At 38.3% G+C, this 17,567-nt stretch overlaps 1 protein-coding gene across 9 annotated transcripts in view; it reads left to right on the top strand.

Moving 5' to 3' along the window:
- The window catches only part of LOC102951328 (WD repeat containing planar cell polarity effector), a 619,322-nt gene that overhangs the window by 110,426 nt on the left and 491,329 nt on the right, over window positions 1-17,567 (top strand). For 2 of the 9 annotated variants that reach the window (XM_042981519.1, XM_042981517.1), the window contains exon 3: window positions 16,922-17,116. The exons of 6 other annotated variants lie outside the window; for them this stretch is intronic. The gene's annotated coding sequence lies outside the window, so the exon portion shown is untranslated. Of the gene's footprint in view, window positions 1-9,659; window positions 10,223-16,921; window positions 17,117-17,567 lie in introns of those variants that run through there. One more of the 9 variants, XM_042981521.1, reaches the window with a different exon arrangement.

The following is a 17,567-nucleotide window of genomic DNA, read 5'->3' as shown; positions in this document are numbered from 1 at the left end:
CTAATTTTTTCCCCTGTCTCAAAACATCCCTATAAAATGAAACAACATTGCTGATGAGCTATTCTTTGGCACCAGTGACCAGCTTATTGCAAAGGAAAAAGGACTTTGGAAGCAGCCACTCCTTTCCTGCCAGAATTTTGAGAGATTGATGCCCTTTTCTTTCATTTCTGTAATGCTTATAGCCTGCAGATTTTCCATTACTTGCTGAAATCCCAAACTGAAGTTTATTAAAAACATATTTGTTATTCTACTCTCTCTCTCTCTCTCTCTCTCTCTCTCTCTCTCTCTCTCTCTCTCACACACACACACACACACACACACACACACACACACACACACACACGTTTGGGAGTTTGGAGACCACAGTGTTGGTAAGACCTAAGGAATTTCCCCTGACTTAACCAGAATTTTCCAAAAAGAGTCAAGCAGTTGCTACACTGCATTTAACTTGGTGTTTTATGATACCTAATGAGCAAGGCATGTGGTACGTCAGTATTCCAACGAGATAGCAATACCTTGCAGATTTTTAATTTTCTAGTAGAGCCATACTTTTTCCCCCCTTGCTTTCTATTTATTTGAAACCAACTTGTTAAGCCCAAGCAAACTAAGAGTCACTTTAGCTTGATACTTCAGTTCTAACCAACCCAGAACATCTACAGTAGATCAGGAGATGTGACCCTTAACCAGCCGTGTCTCCCCAGACAAGTCAGTTTCTACGATGGGGCTCAGTTTAACTATTGGTCAAATTGGAGGTAGGCAAATGGGATGGAGTTCTATGATCAGCGCAGAGTTCTGTGGGTAGAATTCTGCATTCCTTAACCTGTAGATTAAGAGAACTCTCCCTGCAGAATCCTAGTGATGGATCAAGTATCTGAAAGGAAGTTTTGCTGTGAGAGGACTCTCAGAGGCTATTGATATTACAGATTTCTTCTTTATAAAGAGCTGGAGTAATTTTCTGTGTACCTTTGGGTACAAGTGACCGATATTGTTACCAGTCAATCGAAGGCTTGTTTCTGTATTAACTTTACAGAATTTAGTTTCCTGGAATACAAATTGCTAACAGGAATATGAAACATTTATTCAATTCCATTCATGATGCTTCTTTCCTTGATGCTCCTCCTTCTGGCTCCTTCCCTTCCCTTCCCTTCCCTTCCCTTCCCTTCCCTTCCCTTCCCTTCCCTTCCCTTCCCTTCCCTTCCCTTTTTTACATGATTTATATGTGGGTTAACTGATTATTCCCAAGTACAGTTTTTCTCACATTACTTTCCTACTCAAAAACCTTAATAGGTCTCTGTTCACCACCGTATAAAACAAACTCAAGGTAGCCAAAGTCCTTCCTTTACCATCTGACTCAACCTAGCTTCCCAACCCTGTGGCCCATTACTCCATTTACCACAGACTTTCAAGCTTCTTGCTCTTTCTTTACGCGTCCACAAATGTTCTGTCCCTGTGCCTTTGTCCCTGTGGTTCTTGCTTCTCGTTTCCACCTGTTCATATTCTACCTATTCTTAACATTTAAGGCCAAGATCCTGCTCCCAGCTTTTCTTGGTCTCTTTCAGCTGCAGACAACCTCTTTTTTTCTGAACTCCTGTGGCAACTTATCTGCATCTCTTTCATAACGGTTATCACTTTGTACTCCATATTATAGATATTTATGTTCATATCTTATCTTTCTCACTAGATAATCAGTTTCATGAAGTCAGAGAATATCTGTTCCATATTTATACTCCTCAAGGTACCTGGCACATAGTGGTTTTTCTACAAAGGGTTGTTCAATGAATAAATAGTATCAGAGATACCATGGAAATTTGAACTTATCCAAACTCATTCAACCCAGTTAAAACCACTCATGGGGCATTTTTTAAATTATGAATTTCTCCACTTATTTGTTATCTCTCTCTTCATCTCATAATTTCTCAGCTTGTCTGGTTTCAGTGAGAAAAAATAGGAAAAAAAGAAAAATGAGAAAGGTACAATAACTTAAACTACAGATGTAGCAAGTAATATCCAGTTCCCTTCCTTCAAGCTGTGCTGCAGTCAGCTTCCAAAAGTGGTTTAGGTTCACATGATTTGTGTACTGTGATGTTCAAATGTTTGTTAAAGCTGATGCAACTCTATGAGAAAGATCAACACTAACTCTGTGGATGGTACATACAAGTTTTAATCCAGTGAGGTGAAGAATTTACTTAAAGACTGCTACATGTGGGCCATCGAGAAAAGTCATGACCTTGGTTTTGGGGGAGAAAGGGGCAGAATAGCCACTCAATGAAAAATCTGCACCCAAGTGGAAACAGTCAGATGACCCGTCACAAGACAGTGCTCATAATATGTATAGACACAAATATATGTTAAAGTGGCTATATATTTATATAAATATACATATCTAAAAAATATATAACGTAACATATATAAACCACGTTATTCACTTCTGTACTTTCTTTGTATGATGTTTGCCAATTTTTAGACAGTTTTGTATCTTGAAATTAATCTTCAGAACTCCACACCACATACTTGAAATATACCTATGTGCATGTAAAAATAATTACCAAATATCAACAAACTTGAAAAAGTAGTAATAATTGGAAATGCCCATCCACTGATGAATGGTTGAAATGTGGCATACCTATACAATGGAATACTATTCAGTCATAAACAGGTCTGGTAAATGCTACGACATGAATGAACCTTACTCCAGCAGCTGGAGGAAGAGGAAATGAGAGTGACGGCTGATGGCTATGGGGTTTATATTTTGAAGTGATGAAAATGTTTGGAATTAGAGTCATGATGGTTGCCTAACTCTGTGAATATACTAAAAACCACTAAATTGTACACTTTTAAAAGGGGTGAATAGTATGGTATGTGAATTGTATCTCAGTGTTAAAAAATACCAGTTGAAGATTGCTCAACAAGGAGGTTTTCCAGAGGTTTTGTCTAGCCAGCATTCAAGAGGAGAAAGATGGTAGTCACTGAGAAGCACAGTCTTCAGCATACTTGCTCTCAGGGGTCATAGGTTTTATGGTAACTGAGCAAGAGATCTGCTAAATGCTTCTTCCCTATTCCTCTGGACTGAAGATGAATGCCCGCAGCTATTACATTAGAGTGAAATAAAACCTTTTATTTGTATATTGGCTTATAATTTCTCAAGCACATTTACCCTCATTAGCTCATTTATTCCTCACATTTTATTTCTAACTGTACTTATGTTTTACACTTATTTAAAATTGTTCATCCATAATGAGAGCAAAAACATTCCATTTCTTATAAGTGCTGTGGATTTCTCTTGGTATTTCTCTGACTCTGTTTGCTTTACTCTACTCTTTCTAATATCTTTTACCCAAATATGACCAATTCTTCTGACTTTTTGTATATACATAGTTCTTTATGTTTCTGTTCTGTTTTCTGAGTCTTTATTTTTAAGATGTTGACTTTTTTCTTCATCTATCTCCTTTTTCTGAATAAGACCCATATATTTTTTCTTTAAAACTATAATCTACTTCTTCCTTTCCCCTAATCTTTGCTAAGTGACTCCAAAAATATTTAGTTATAGCCCATGCAGTGGTAGTTGCTGTCCCTATTCTGAACATTTTTATTGTAGAACCATTGTTTGTTAAATGTTTTGTAAGATATTTCTGTCTTATATTTAATATAAACTGTATTTATTATACTTATTCTTTTATTGCCTGTAGGCTTTGAAAGATTATTTTAATACTCATTATTAAATGATATATAAATGGTATATAAATACCATTATTTATTCTTTTATAAATATACATCTCCTTTAATAGTCCTTTGATAATTTCCTATCATACTTTTTAGATCCTCAGTCCTTACATTCCACTGATGATCCTTCCTTATATCTTCTGGAAAGATATTTCACTTACGATTCACCTTTCTTTAGCAGAATTTGCTCTTTCCTCTCAGATGGGTGAAATTTGAAGCGCGATCTCCAATTGTTGCATTTTCTTCCCTTTCAGAGTGTGTACCCATTGTATACTTTACATTTTCAGTGTTATTGCACTCCCCTTTATGTCCCACTTTTATTTTGTGGGTTTCCATACCTTTTTATCTTGCTCGTTTTTTATATATTTTAAATGCTCTTTTTTTCCCTCCAAATGATGCCATTATAGCGATAAATTGCATAACAATAGCTTCTCTTCATATATTCTTCAGTTTCTTGGAATTGGCCTGCAAGGCCAATCTTGTGACAGGATCTATACACCATAAAAACAAAAACATGAAGCCTTAATTAGCTCCCTTCTTTCCTCATTTTTTCCTGGAGAGTGGGGATTTGGTTCACAGGCCCCATGTAACATCCCCACCTATTTCTGCAGTTTACCTGCACTTTAATGCTCTCCATAGTCTTAACGAGAAAATCACCACTGGTCCATGCATAAGACTCTGCTTTAAACCAAGCAAGTAGTCTTCCTGTGACCTTCTTCTGATATCTTAACCCTTCTCTCTCTAGTCCCTTTTCTTTCACTTACCTATACCATAGGATTACATGTCTGAATTCTTCATTAGACTGCAAGCTTGTCTGAAGACAAAAGTTAGATCATATTCATTTTTGCTGCCTTCCATATCCGGGCTCAGCAGCACTAACAGCACAGCCAAACAGGAGGTAGCAGCCATGCTCTGGGGCTGTGAGCTAAACCAATAGAAGTGGACTTAGACCTTCAAACCCCAGAAAGAGGGGACACATGACTGTGAATTGTTGCTTAGTATGATTTGCTTGTGGGAGAAAGCCCAAGAGGAAATGAACCTCATGGGGATTCTGCCCCAGCAACCCCAGAGGACCAGAAGAAGAAGCCCATCACCATTGCCCTACTTCAGGCCTCTGTCCTAGCCATGGTTATCATGATAGGATCTGAGCTGGCTCTCAAGCTGGCTCTAGATCTGTGTTGCTGAGTGGCCAGGAATGTTACAACATTTCAGGTCTATCCTAGGAAGAGGAGGGGAAGAAGAAGAAAGAAGATGATGTCAATGTAGATGTGTTCCTGGAGGAGGAGGCCCCTGTCAAACAATTCAAGAGGCTGGTACCCCAGAAACAGATAAGCATTGCTAAGAAAAAAAAGAAAAAGTGGAAAAAGCAGAGAAAGAGTAAGACCTAGTCTTTTCTTTTCTTTTCTTTTTTTTAAAGTTCTTATTTATGTATTCCTCTTTGTGATCTTTATTTTTTAATAGCATTTTTTTCATTGCACATAATGGAATAGGGAACCTAAATATTGTGCAGAAATTTGTTATAAATGTTGTATCCCTTTAATCAGGGGTAAGGGATAGGAGGGAAAGCCTTCAACAGTAGATAAAAGTTACTACACATGTTTAGGAAAATAGAAATTTGAGTTGTGCAACATTTCTGATTTGTTTTTAGCATGAAAGTGAAATAACTTTCTGTATTATCAGGAGGCATCAAGGTTCAAGGAAATTGGTCTGGCCATGCCACTAACTGAGTGACCTTGGACAGGCCACTTCTCTTAGCTGGGTCGATTTATTCACCTAGAAAATACAAGCACTGAATCTACTCTTCACTTTTTTTTTTTTTAACTCAAGAACTGATTTTCACAGAACAATTCCACTTCCCAAGAATTAAAAAAATATCATTTTGTATAGTATATTATGAAGTGGTTTTAGGTTAAAAAATTTTAGATTAGTATTTTAATAAAAATATATTAAGATAATTTAAATAAAACTGCTAATATGTAACCAGAATCCTGTATTTCCCATTGTGAAAGTGTTGGATTAGAAAACACTGAGCCATATTAGCTCCATGTCAACATTTTATTTAGATGTTTGTTTGTTTGTTTTGTAGGGAATATCATGATCATGAGTTTGGATAATATGGAGTGGATATTTTTAGGATATAATTAAGTCTCGTTCAAAAGCCAGGCTTTTTATTCATATATTATGTAGATTAAGGATTTTTTTTTTTGGTATAAATATATAATTCGTGGTCCTGGTTCTAAATAGAGATTGGATGAATAAATGGAAAGTTTGTTGTGTCTTTGAAGTATTTTTCATTTGTGGTCATGAGACTGTATATTGAAATTTTCCTTGATGCTTGCTGGAAGGCATGCCTTTGGAATTCAGAGATAAACTGTCCTGAGTGACACATGAGTGGGTCATTGAGTAGAAGAATGCCAGGGCTGAAGCGAGAAAGCCTACGTTCAAGTCTTGACACCCTACTCACTAGTGGAGTAACTGGGTAAATCATTTGACCCTGAGCTTCAGTTTCCTCATCTGCAAAATGAGGGTGATTATATATCTAATTTCTAGGGTTGTTGTATGACTTAAATAAAATAAAGTATAAGGCATTACTTTGAAAGAGTAATGAGTGTTATCATGGAGCATGAGGTAAGTGAAGTGCTCGGGGCTCAACATCTAAGGTGGCACTCACTCTCAGGGATGACCCTGTACTTGCCCCTTCCTGAGAATGTTGAGGCCTAGCCCTCAGTCTGCCCTAGTCCAGGCGCTGGTATTTGGCCAAGCACAGCTCCTGTGACTAGGAGTCATATGGCTCCACATGTGGGTCTGGTTTCTGAAAGACTATTTTGCTGTTGTTTACATACACTTAAGGTAGTTTAAAAGCAGCCTTTCCTTCCCAAAGCCATAAGGCTGCTGCTTAGATAAAACAATTCTCTTTCTTTCTTCTTCCTTTTTTCTATTCCTTTATTTGCTATGTGTATATTTGTGCATAGTTAGATGTTACAAGATACATTCATTTTATCTTCAGGTATTCTTCTAGAATTCTTTTGTTTCACTACAGTGGATTACTAAATAATACTATGTCTACCTTATTGTTTTCCGAAATTTATATTCCTGAGGCTGGGGGAGGGGGGTCTTTTAATTTCAGCTTCTTTATATTGCTTGCTTTCAAGGTAGAAGCAATTTTCTTGTCAAGTATAAAGATATTATAAGAATATCATAAAAAATTCCAGAGGTGAATGGGTGGGAAAACAGTTCTTCTAGGCTCAGAGCCAGAGTCCTAGACACACAAACGAATTGCTCTCTGCACACATTTTTCAAGAGCAGTTCACATGCCCATGTGCGTCTGGCTGAGGTGGACTTCTCAGAATAACTGGTTAGTAACAAACCTCTCTTTGAGTTCTTTAAACAAGAGAGGCTAGTGTTCCTGGTTAGTTCAAGAGCTTGCTAAAATTGCTCCTAGCAATTTAAATTTTAAGTTTTAAATTTTGAAACTTACTGTCCACTTTTCCACAGGAGTTCCCTCAAGCCACTCTTAAATTTTGCCCCATAATGTCATACACTTGTCTTTTAAATCTTTGCAGATACCCAAATATCATTAATAATGTTTTGAAACGAAATCTGTCACAGAAGAATTATTTTTTTTTTTAATGTATGAAAATATAGTCAGGGTCAATGATTAGTAAGATCTGTAGAGGCAGGAGAAATGGCAAGTAGATTCCACAGGAAATGTGCCCCACAGTGAAAGTGTTGACAAGGTTCTTTCAAAGTGTGCATTTTTGCCCTTTAGTAGTTAAGAAGAAGAAAAAAAAGGCATAAGACCATTTTTTAAGTCTATTAGTTTAATGGAAAGTTAGAACATAGATGAAATATGGTACTTGTAGCCCATTATTTTTCCTTTTGTGAAATGTAAATATATTAATAATGAAGAATTTCAGTTTAGCAATAAACAATGACATCAAACCAAATGCATTATTCAGGTGTTTTTCCTTTGTTACTCGGCAGTATGTACTTTGGGGGTTCTTATTTATCTCTCACAGAACTTTCCCAAATTGGGCAGAGCCTAACAAAGCATGTGCTAGATGTGTGGGTTGTCAGTTAAAGGTGAAGGGATTTCATGGGGTGCCTGGGTGGCTCAGTCGGTTAGGTGTCTGACTTCAGCTCAGGTCATGATCTCAGGGTTGGCGGGTTCCAGCCCCACATCGGGCTCTGTGCTGACAGCTCGGAGCCTGGAGCCTGCTTCGGATTCTGTGTCTCCCTCTCTCTCTGTCTCTCCCTTGGTCATGCTCTGTCTCGCTGTCTCTCAAAAATAAATAAAAATGTTTAAAAAAATTAAAAAAAAAAAGATAAAGGGATTTCAAATTGAAATCTAAGCAGCAAATCTACTGAAATGCCACACAAATTTAACAAATGTTTAAAACAGACATTGTCCTGGATGTTGAGATTATAGGAGGGTTTTTTTTCCCTTTTTTACATTTTTGAACTTTGCCAAATTTTCTCAGTGAGTACAATACTTTTATAATAATAGTAATGAAAGAGTAGGGGGAAAATAGGAATGTTTTCTATAATGATTTGCAATCCATGTTTCCTCAGCTTTGGTGGAGGTGTGAGAGATCTCCGGGGTTAATCAGACCAGAATGGGTGGGGCCAGAGGGCACACTGGCCCACAGTGTGGCTCACTAGCAGATCAAATTGGGGTAGGGGGAGGGAATGGTAAACTTGGGTACAGTCCAGACCAGCATTAATATGCATTCACTCATCCATAATTTAACAGCTATTTAAAGAATGCCAACTACATGGAAAGCACTGTGTGAGAAGCTAGGCAACCAATGATGAACTCCAGCACAGAACTTCTGTTTTAGAATTCTTCAGTTAGTGTTATGATAAGGGATACAAAGATGTAACAAGATTCTAAGAGACTTTATGCTAGCAGAACCTGACCAGAACTAGGGTAAGGGGGATGGTGGCTGTGAGGAAGTGATACATAATTTACAGTTCTGAAGGGTAAGCAGGAATCAGCCAAGTGTGAAGGGTGGGGAAAAGGAAACATTCTAGGGAGTGGGTTTTAGAGAGGCCCAGAAACATGAAAAAGCATATCAACATCAAGAAACTGAGCAGCCATTGTAGCTAGAGCCAATGGAGCAAGGTGTTACTAGATGTCAGGGTTTGTTTTCTTTTAAAAGAACAGTCTGGTGGCCCTGTGGAGTCTGAACTAGAAAGGGCAAGAAGAGGCTTGCCCTGGAGGAGGCTATTACAGTGGTCCTGGTGAGAAATAATGGTGGCCTGGGTGATGGTTGTGGTGTCAGGCTTGGGGCATAATAGAAATAGACAAATTCCAGAGAGATAATACAGGAGGCAGAATTGACAAGAACTGCTGCTTGTTGGTTAGAGGAAACAGAAGGTTGTCAAGAATGACTCCCAAATTGCTAATTTTAAAAACTAGATAGATGGTGATGTGACTTACTGAACTACAGGACACGAAGATAAAGTTTAGTAGGGAAGAACATGAGTTTTGTTTGGGCCATAGTGAATTTTAAGGTACCTCTGAGACACCTCAGTGGAGCTAGTGAGATATCAATATGTGGAGATCACAGGAGAGGTTTCTGCAGAAAACAGTAGCCAGAGTTTCAGGCAACATTCATTGTCAGGTGAAATCTTCTTAATTCCAGGGAGGTCCAGCCAGTTAGGTGCTATGTGCAGCTACCAGGAAGTCCTTAGCCCCTCAGAGAGATGTGGCTAGGAGCACATTTACAAAGTGCCACATACTTTGCCATGTGTACTCCTCTAAGGAAGGTATATTTTCATAGTTTGTGAATGAGGAAACTGAAGCTAACAGGAGTTAAATCATCTGCCCAAGTCTGTTCAGCTAATAAGTAGTGAAGTGGGGCATCCTAGTCTGAGTTTTAACCAGAAACAGCTGGCAAACTTGAAAGACGATAATTCAAGGAGGGATTGTCTGTTTTACAATGCACAGCGAAATGAGGATACAGAGTAGGGGACCATGAGGAATAGTACAATAAACTGGGACTAGTACTTGATTAAAGCATCAAGAGGAGAGACTAGCTTCCAGAGAGCAGCAAGGAGAAAGTAGTGTTCGTAGAAGCTGCTTTGAAAGGAGTAGTGGTTGTCAGTGGAGGGACACAGCTGCAGACAATCTCACTCAGTTCTCTCTCTTCCGCTTGTCTTCTGTTTAGGCTCCCACTGGCCAAACCCAATAGGAATTCCTTTCTGCCAGAAGGCAGAAATCTGGGTGCACCAGGGTAGAGGGTGGAGAGTGTGATCGAGAGGGAGCAAATAAAATAGCAAGCATGGTGGGACTTCCATCCAGGTCTTTTCTGACTCCAAAACCCATGCTGTTACCGTTTGGAGCTCCCAAGTTTTGATTAGAAAGGGTTGCTCTGATGTGGTGGAGGACACATGGAAACCTGAGCAGAAGCCCAGCCAGGCTTGCAAGTACTGGCCACCAGGTGAGAGAGGAAAGCTGAAGTTTGCTGAGGAGGTCTGCCCCGGCCGTCAGATACCTGTAAGCTGACCACCTCTGACCCCATCTGCTTAGTGCAGGATGCCTCCCCTTATAAGACCGCCTCTGAAGTAGGCCAATAGTGAACATTCATTGCCATTTTACAGATTTGCAAACAGTTAAATCAAGAAATTGAGCAGCAGCTCAATGTATGCACTCATGCCAGTTTTCCTTGATTCATGTATCTGAATCAAGATATGAATTATAAAAGCGTGATCATCAATGTAGATTCCCCCCTATATAAAGAATTCTGTTAAAGAACTGTTTGCTTCAGGGATGCCTGGGTGGCTCAGTCGGCTAAGCATCCCAGTCTTAGTTTCAGCTCAGGTTATGATCTCACAAGTTCATGAATTGGAGCCCCAAATTGAGCTCTGCGTTGATAGTGCGGAACCTGCTTGGGATTCTCTGTCTCCCTGTCTCCCTGCCCCTCCCCAGCTCATGACTAGTGCTGTCTCTGTCTCTCTCAAAATAAAAAACTTAAAAAAAAAAAAAGAATTGTTTGCATCAGGGTGGCTCAGTTAAGCATGGGACCCTTCATCTTGGCTCAGGTCATGATCTCACAATTGGTGAGATCCAGCCCCACCCTCAGTCTCCACGATGATGGGGCAGAGCCTGCTTAGGATTCTTTCTCTCCCTCTTTCTGTCCCTCCCCCACTCAGGCTCTCTCTCTCTCAAAATAAATAAACTTAAAAAAAAACTGTTTGCTTCAGGGCTCTCTGTTCAGTTGTCCTTATTATCACTTGAAATGTCAAATGAAATATTACTTTGTTATTGACATTTCAGGCTCTATGTTAATGACTTTCAGGTATGGCAGCATACTCAGTTAACTGTTTCAGACTAAGGGGAATTAGGCTTAAAAATGTATACAGTAATTTAGATGTCCCATTCTTGACATTCATTTTAGTGGATTGTGTTAATAGTTTCTTGTTTGGATTATTTTATTTGTCCACTGTATGGTTTCTGTTTAACTGCTCTGTAAATTACTACCATCCCTAGCAGAAATTCTCGATGAACAGTACAACATGCACATTTAGAGGTCACAGGAATGTTGTTTATGTTCAAGAGCTCAGCTTTTATTTTTTCAGAAGTCACCTCAACTTAGGGGTCAATGGAAAGAGACACAATGGAATCATTATATTGTTTTCTATGTAGGAAAAACTAAATGAGGAAAGTTAAGTGGAAATTTGGCATACCATAGAGTAAGCCATGGTAGCTATTTCATTTGGGTTAAAATCCTACACACTACAAAATTAGCTAGGGAATGTGCCTTGAGAATGGACTAAAAAGAAATTGAGGATAACATAATCCATTTAGCATTTTTTAACTAGGTTTTTTTAAAGTAATGGTACAAATAGTATAAAAGATTCAGAATACCAAAAAAAGAAAAAAGGGAAAAAGGAAATTACCTTCCCATCCCACAGGCAACCACTATTAGTAGTTTCTTAGGTATCTAGGTATTTTCTGTGCATATATAAGTAGAGACATGATTTTATGCAAATATCGGTAGAGTAGGGATAATGCTTTACACTTTGTAATTTTCACTTGGAAATACATCTTGAAGATCATTTTGTATCCACACATATAAATCTTTTAAGGCTGATTTCTAATTGAATTGCATTATGTTCTATGTAATATCAATTATTTAGCATTTGACCCTCTTGTGATACAGTATGGTAACTTTTATAAATATTGCATTGCAAATATGCTCAGAAAGAATTTATACTTGCTGCCTGTTGGGAGCAAATGTTCTCTGTCTCTCTTTACACCCACACATACCACATCTGTAAAATGAAGCTTGTTAATTGTACAAATGTACATCTGACTAATTCTGGGTTACTTGGTCTATCAGTTTATGATAGGGTTATGTGAAAATTTCTCACTGTGATTGTTGTGCAAAATTATTCTCCATTTGCCCTATGGTCTATAGATGCTCATAAAGAAAGATGTGCTAGTGTGAAATGATAAATTAGAAAAAAAAAAAATCCATTCTTAGCCTTCTGTCCCATTCCCTTTCCCTCGCATTTCTGATTAGGTTTGGCATACCTCCTTGCCCCAGCGTAAGGATCGGAACTCATTTTGGGCAGCCCCTCCAGCACAAGTCTTGCTCCCATTGAGCCCCAGTAATACTGTTCCCTCAAGTCCTTGGGGGAGTCATGGCTTCCCACTGTTGCTGGTTCTTTGGTCCTCACCATTCCTTCTTGTTCTTTCAATCCTTTAACTCCTTGTTTAACACCTCATCCCATGTTCCTTATCATTATAGAGAATTTTAATTCTACCTTTTTGGTGGATGGGAGATGGATTAAGTGGGTGATGGGTATTAAGGAGGGTACTTGTTGTGTTGAGCACAACTCAAGAGAATATCTAAATATGCACACCCCCTGCCATGGTGATGGAAAGCAGGTGTTTGCCTCCATTTCCATGACTTCCTTTTATCTTGAAGTTCTTTTCACCAAAAAAGACTTGTTCTGAGTGCTTGGGATTTATATTATCCAATGAAGACTTTGGATTTCACATATGCTTTGAGATAAACCTCTCTTGTTTCTTTCTTGTCCAAGTTCTGCATTTCATTTTTCTTGTTTATCTTTTGCTCTTCCAGCAATGATGTTCTTTTTTTTCCCCCTTCAAAATGAACCAATTACAATTTTCCACTTGAAAATAAATTGCATCATACTTTTATTCCCTGTTTTCCAGGTCATTTGTTTTTCCAAGTGACTCAGATCTTGCTAAGAATTTTGTTAGCGGCTCCCAAGTATGATGCATTGTAATTCTCCTTGAAGGTGAAAAGTGAAAAGTATAGGAGCAAGTCTAGCCTTTGGCCTGAGGCTTTTACCTAGAATCCTAAAAACTGAGCTTACGTGTGATTTTGCCTGATCTACATGCTGACCTTTTCCCTCACAAAAGGTATCCAAAGACTTCCTATTTCAACCACTACCATAATCTCTGTGCCATGAAGACTCATAAAAGCAGTAAACGTGGGGCACCTGGGTGGCTCAGCCGGTTAAGAATTTGACTCTTGATCTTGGCTTAGGTCATGATCTCAAAGTTTGTGAATTCAAGCCCTGTGTCGGGCACAAGAGCCTGCTTGGGATTCTGTCTGTCCCTCTCTCTTATCCCTCCCCCCGCCTGCCTCTCTCACTCTCTCAAAGTAAATAAACTTAAAAAAAAAATAAAAGCAATAAATGCATGTGAAAATTACTTATTTGAATATTTCAGTTGATGGTCTTGCTTTGTGTTATTGCTTTATAAGTCAACAGTAAGTCTTTATAAGACATCTCATAACTAAGGAAGTGTGGAGATGCTAGTTTGATCAAAACATCAAATTACTACCAGAATGAGATTATAACCTATGTTAAGTAGAACAATTCTGTGAAAATTATCAGAATTGTATTTATTTTTTTAACTGGGCCTCCAAATTTGGGCAGTCTACCTCATTTCAATAGACTGAGTACTAGATTGGCAACAAAGTACTCCTAAATTCGAACTTCAGTTCTGCTGATTGGCTGTATGGGGTAAGTAAACCATTTGTTGTTTCTTTGCCTTTGGCCTTGTAAAATATAAAAGTAGAAAAAAATTAGGGTGCCTGGGTTAGGTGTCCAACTTCAGCTCAGGTCATGGTTTTGGGCTCTGCATCGGGCTCTGTGCTGACATTTTGGAGCCTGGAGCCTGCTTCAGATTCTGTGTCTCCCTCTCTCTTTGCCCCTCCCATACTTGTGTTCGTTCTCTTCCTCTCTCTCTCTCTCTCTCTCTCTCTCTCTCTCTCTCTCTTTCTCTCTCTCTCTCTCAAAAATAAGTAAATAAATATATTAAAAAAATAAATAAAATTAGAAAAAGATTTAAGGCATGGCAGTTGAGTCCTTAATATTTAATTTGAGGAATTACTTGGCTCCAGGGCCACTTTTTAATTTCTAATCAAGCACTCATAGAGCAGAGCATCAATAGCTTCTCTTTGCTGCCTGGCCTGTCTCTCCTCAGCCCCACACTGCACACCCCAACCTCTCCCAAACAAGGGCTTTTGTAGCCCATAGAACAATGGTGACTATCTTTGGAAATAAGTGTGTGAATAACTCAAATATATTCTGTTATTTTTGCACACTTATTCAGATAGCTTTTATGCTTCTTTTCTAAAGTTAGGTTGCCCAATCATTTAGATGATTTCAGAGGATAATAAAGAGCTTTAAAATAGTGATAAGAATGCCACAAAAATGAACAAGAACTAAGATCCTATGACTCAGAGAATGGGAAATTTATCTGAGGTAGGAATGAGCTTATTGCTGTCAGCTTCCACTGTTTGAAAGTTATTTTATAGAGGATAATGTCTTTGTTCCTTATCCCCACTAAGATTAAGGCAACAAGAAAGTATTACTCAGCCATAAAAATGAATGAGATCTTGCCATTTGCAACAATATGGATGGACCTGAAGGGTATGATGCTAAGTGAAATAAGAGGGAAGACAAATACCGTATGATATCATTTATATATTGAATCTTAAAAAAACAAAAAAAAACCAGAAACAGACCCCTAAATACAGAGAACAGACTGGTGGTTGCGGGGGTGGGGGATGGGAGATAGGCAAAGTATGTGAAGGGCAATGGGAGGTACAGGATTCCAGTTATGGAATGAGTAAGTCACAGGGATGAAAGGTACAGCATAGGGAATATAGTCAATGGTATTTCGATAGCATTCTATGGTGACAGATGGTGGCTACACTTGTGGTGAGCACAACATAACTTACAGATTTGTCAAATCACTATATTGTACACCTGAAATTAATATAACATTGTGTGTCCACTATACTTCAATTTAAAAAAGGAAAGAAAAAAGACAAGAAAGTAATCATGAAGGAATTACATTAGATACCAATAGAGAGGTCTGTTAAGATACCAGACAGGTATCTTCTCTGAAGAAACAAAACAAAACAAAACAAAAGATCCTGACCCATTACAGCTATCCCAGAGTCAGGGAAGTGAAGTGTCTCTTCATACCTCATCACATTCATCAGCTTCCCAGGGTCTTAAATGCCTCCTTAAGGAACTTTGTAGCTTCTTTTAGCATCTTAGTTTAGTCTCTTTTCATTCTTGCAGCAAGAACATATTAATGCTGAATAGGAGCCCCTCAGTACAGGTAGGCTTCTGCCCTCTTTCCTCTGGGAAGGGAGGACAAATGATCACCACCCCATGTGACATCCCTCAGTACTCAATTCCTATACCACTTTTTTTTTTTTCCTAGCCCTCACTGGGTTTATCTTCCAAAGACTTAATTATTGTTATCTCTTTGATTTTATGATGAATGGCAATTCTGACACCCTCTGACCCTAGAAGTAGAGAATTCTTGCCTTTATCTTTGCACTAAGAATTTAAACGCAATGGAATATATGGGCAAAAATAGGTCATTTCTCTTTTGCACATCACCAATTGCAAGATTTCTTTTCATGAAAACCAGTGTATCAATTTTCTATTGAAATACATTTTGTAAAGCATGAAAAAAATTTAATCTTGTGCTCTCTAGCTGTCAGAGAGATGAATGGCTCTTCTATTTCAAAACAGCTGCCAGGGATCATTTCTCTCCTTGGTGAACTGTCAGGCTTCTCTTTATGAATCTGGTACATTATAGGTGGCTAAAGTAGCTTGTCATTGTCAGGAACTGATGCAAACAGTTGTTTCTCTACCTATGGCGTATAATCCTGTTTCCTAGGACTGAAGGATATTGAGTTACAATGTACTTAATGCAGAGAACTGAATACAGTGTGTTTTACATTTAAAAATTATTTTTATTAAGATCAAATTCACATAACATAAAATTAGCCATTGTATTTTTATTTACTTATTTTGAGAGAGAGAGAGAGAATGAGCAGGGGAGGGGCAGAGAGAAGGAGAGAGAATCCCAAGCAGTTCCCACACTGTCAGCACAGAGCCCAATGTGGGGCTCAAACTCACAAATTGTGAGATCATGACCTGAGCCATAATCAAGAATCAGATGCTTAACCCACTGAGCCACCCAGGCGCCCCACATAAAATTAGCCATTTTGAAGCAACCAATTCATTGGCATTTAGTACATTAACAATATTATGCAATCTATATCAGGATCCAAAATATTTTTATTACTCCATAAAGAAATCCCATACCCAACTACCTACAGATTTTGCCAACCACAGTCTGCTTTCTGACTCCGTAAATTCACCTATTCTGGATACGTCATTTAAATGGACTTTTACAGGGTATTGAGGAGGGCAACTTTTGGGATGAGCACTGGGTGTTGTATGGAAACCAATTTGACAATAAACTTCATATATTGAAAAAAAAAAGTAAATGGACTTTTATAATATGTGACCTTTTGTATCTGGCTTCTCTCACTTAACACAATGTTTTCAAGGTTCATCCACACTGTTACATGTATCCAGTACTTCATTCCTTTTTTTATGACTGAATATTGCATTGTATACTATAATTTGTTTATCGATTCATCCATTGATGGATTGTTTCTACCTTGTGGCTATTGTGAATACCTCTACTATGAACATTCATGTAAAAGTATTTGCCTGAGTACCTGTTTTCAATTCTTTTGCATGTATACTGAGGAGTGGAATCGCTAGGTCATATGGTAATTCTGTGTTTAACTGTTTGAGGAGCTGCCAAACTGTTTTCCTACATTTATCTCTGAAAGAGAAAACCTACAGCATTAATGAAATGAACCTGTCTTAGCAGGGAGAGCACAGCCCTCTGAACTTCTGAGAATTCTCTGAAGAATTGAAGGGTACATAGTCATTGGCAGTGGAGTTTGTGTTAGCTAACTCACCTCTGTGCCTAGACAGACAACACCAAAATACACACCGAACAACAGTAAGCACCATCTGCATAAAATATCAGAGAAAGAAATCTTAAATCAGCCCCCAAATCCAGGTAAGCTTTTGCCAGTTGTTTCTTTCAGATGCTTCAATCATTGCAGACCTATTGCCCCTTGGCCACATTGCTACTATAACAAGCCTCAAACCCAATTAAGAGAATTGCTTTAAATGAAGAAGCCAATTCTGAGGAGGTTTATTCTTAGAAAATTTTGAAAAAATAGTCTAAGGTTGCCAGGAGTCAGGTTTAGCCACTTCCTTCCTGTCAGCATAAAGATCCACACTTTGAATATTTGACTAATTTTAGCGTATTAATTACCATTTAATTATCACATAGGAAGACATCCCCAAAACCTACTTGGTTGTGGAAAAATTGGGGTAAAGACTAATCTAGTTTGCCTATTGTGGAAATAGACAGGCCTTTTAAAAGTCCATCCCTATGTTCAGTTTTCTGAATGTCCCATAGGCATTCCTTTTGTGATATTGATATTGAAGATGTAGGGGAGCAC

The sequence above is a fragment of the Panthera tigris genome, chromosome A3 (genome assembly GCF_018350195.1).
Source record: "Panthera tigris isolate Pti1 chromosome A3, P.tigris_Pti1_mat1.1, whole genome shotgun sequence".
Classification (NCBI taxonomy): Eukaryota; Metazoa; Chordata; class Mammalia; order Carnivora; family Felidae; genus Panthera; species Panthera tigris.
The sequence above is the reverse complement of the archived record's forward strand: the minus strand, read 5'-3'. Positions and strand labels throughout refer to the sequence as shown.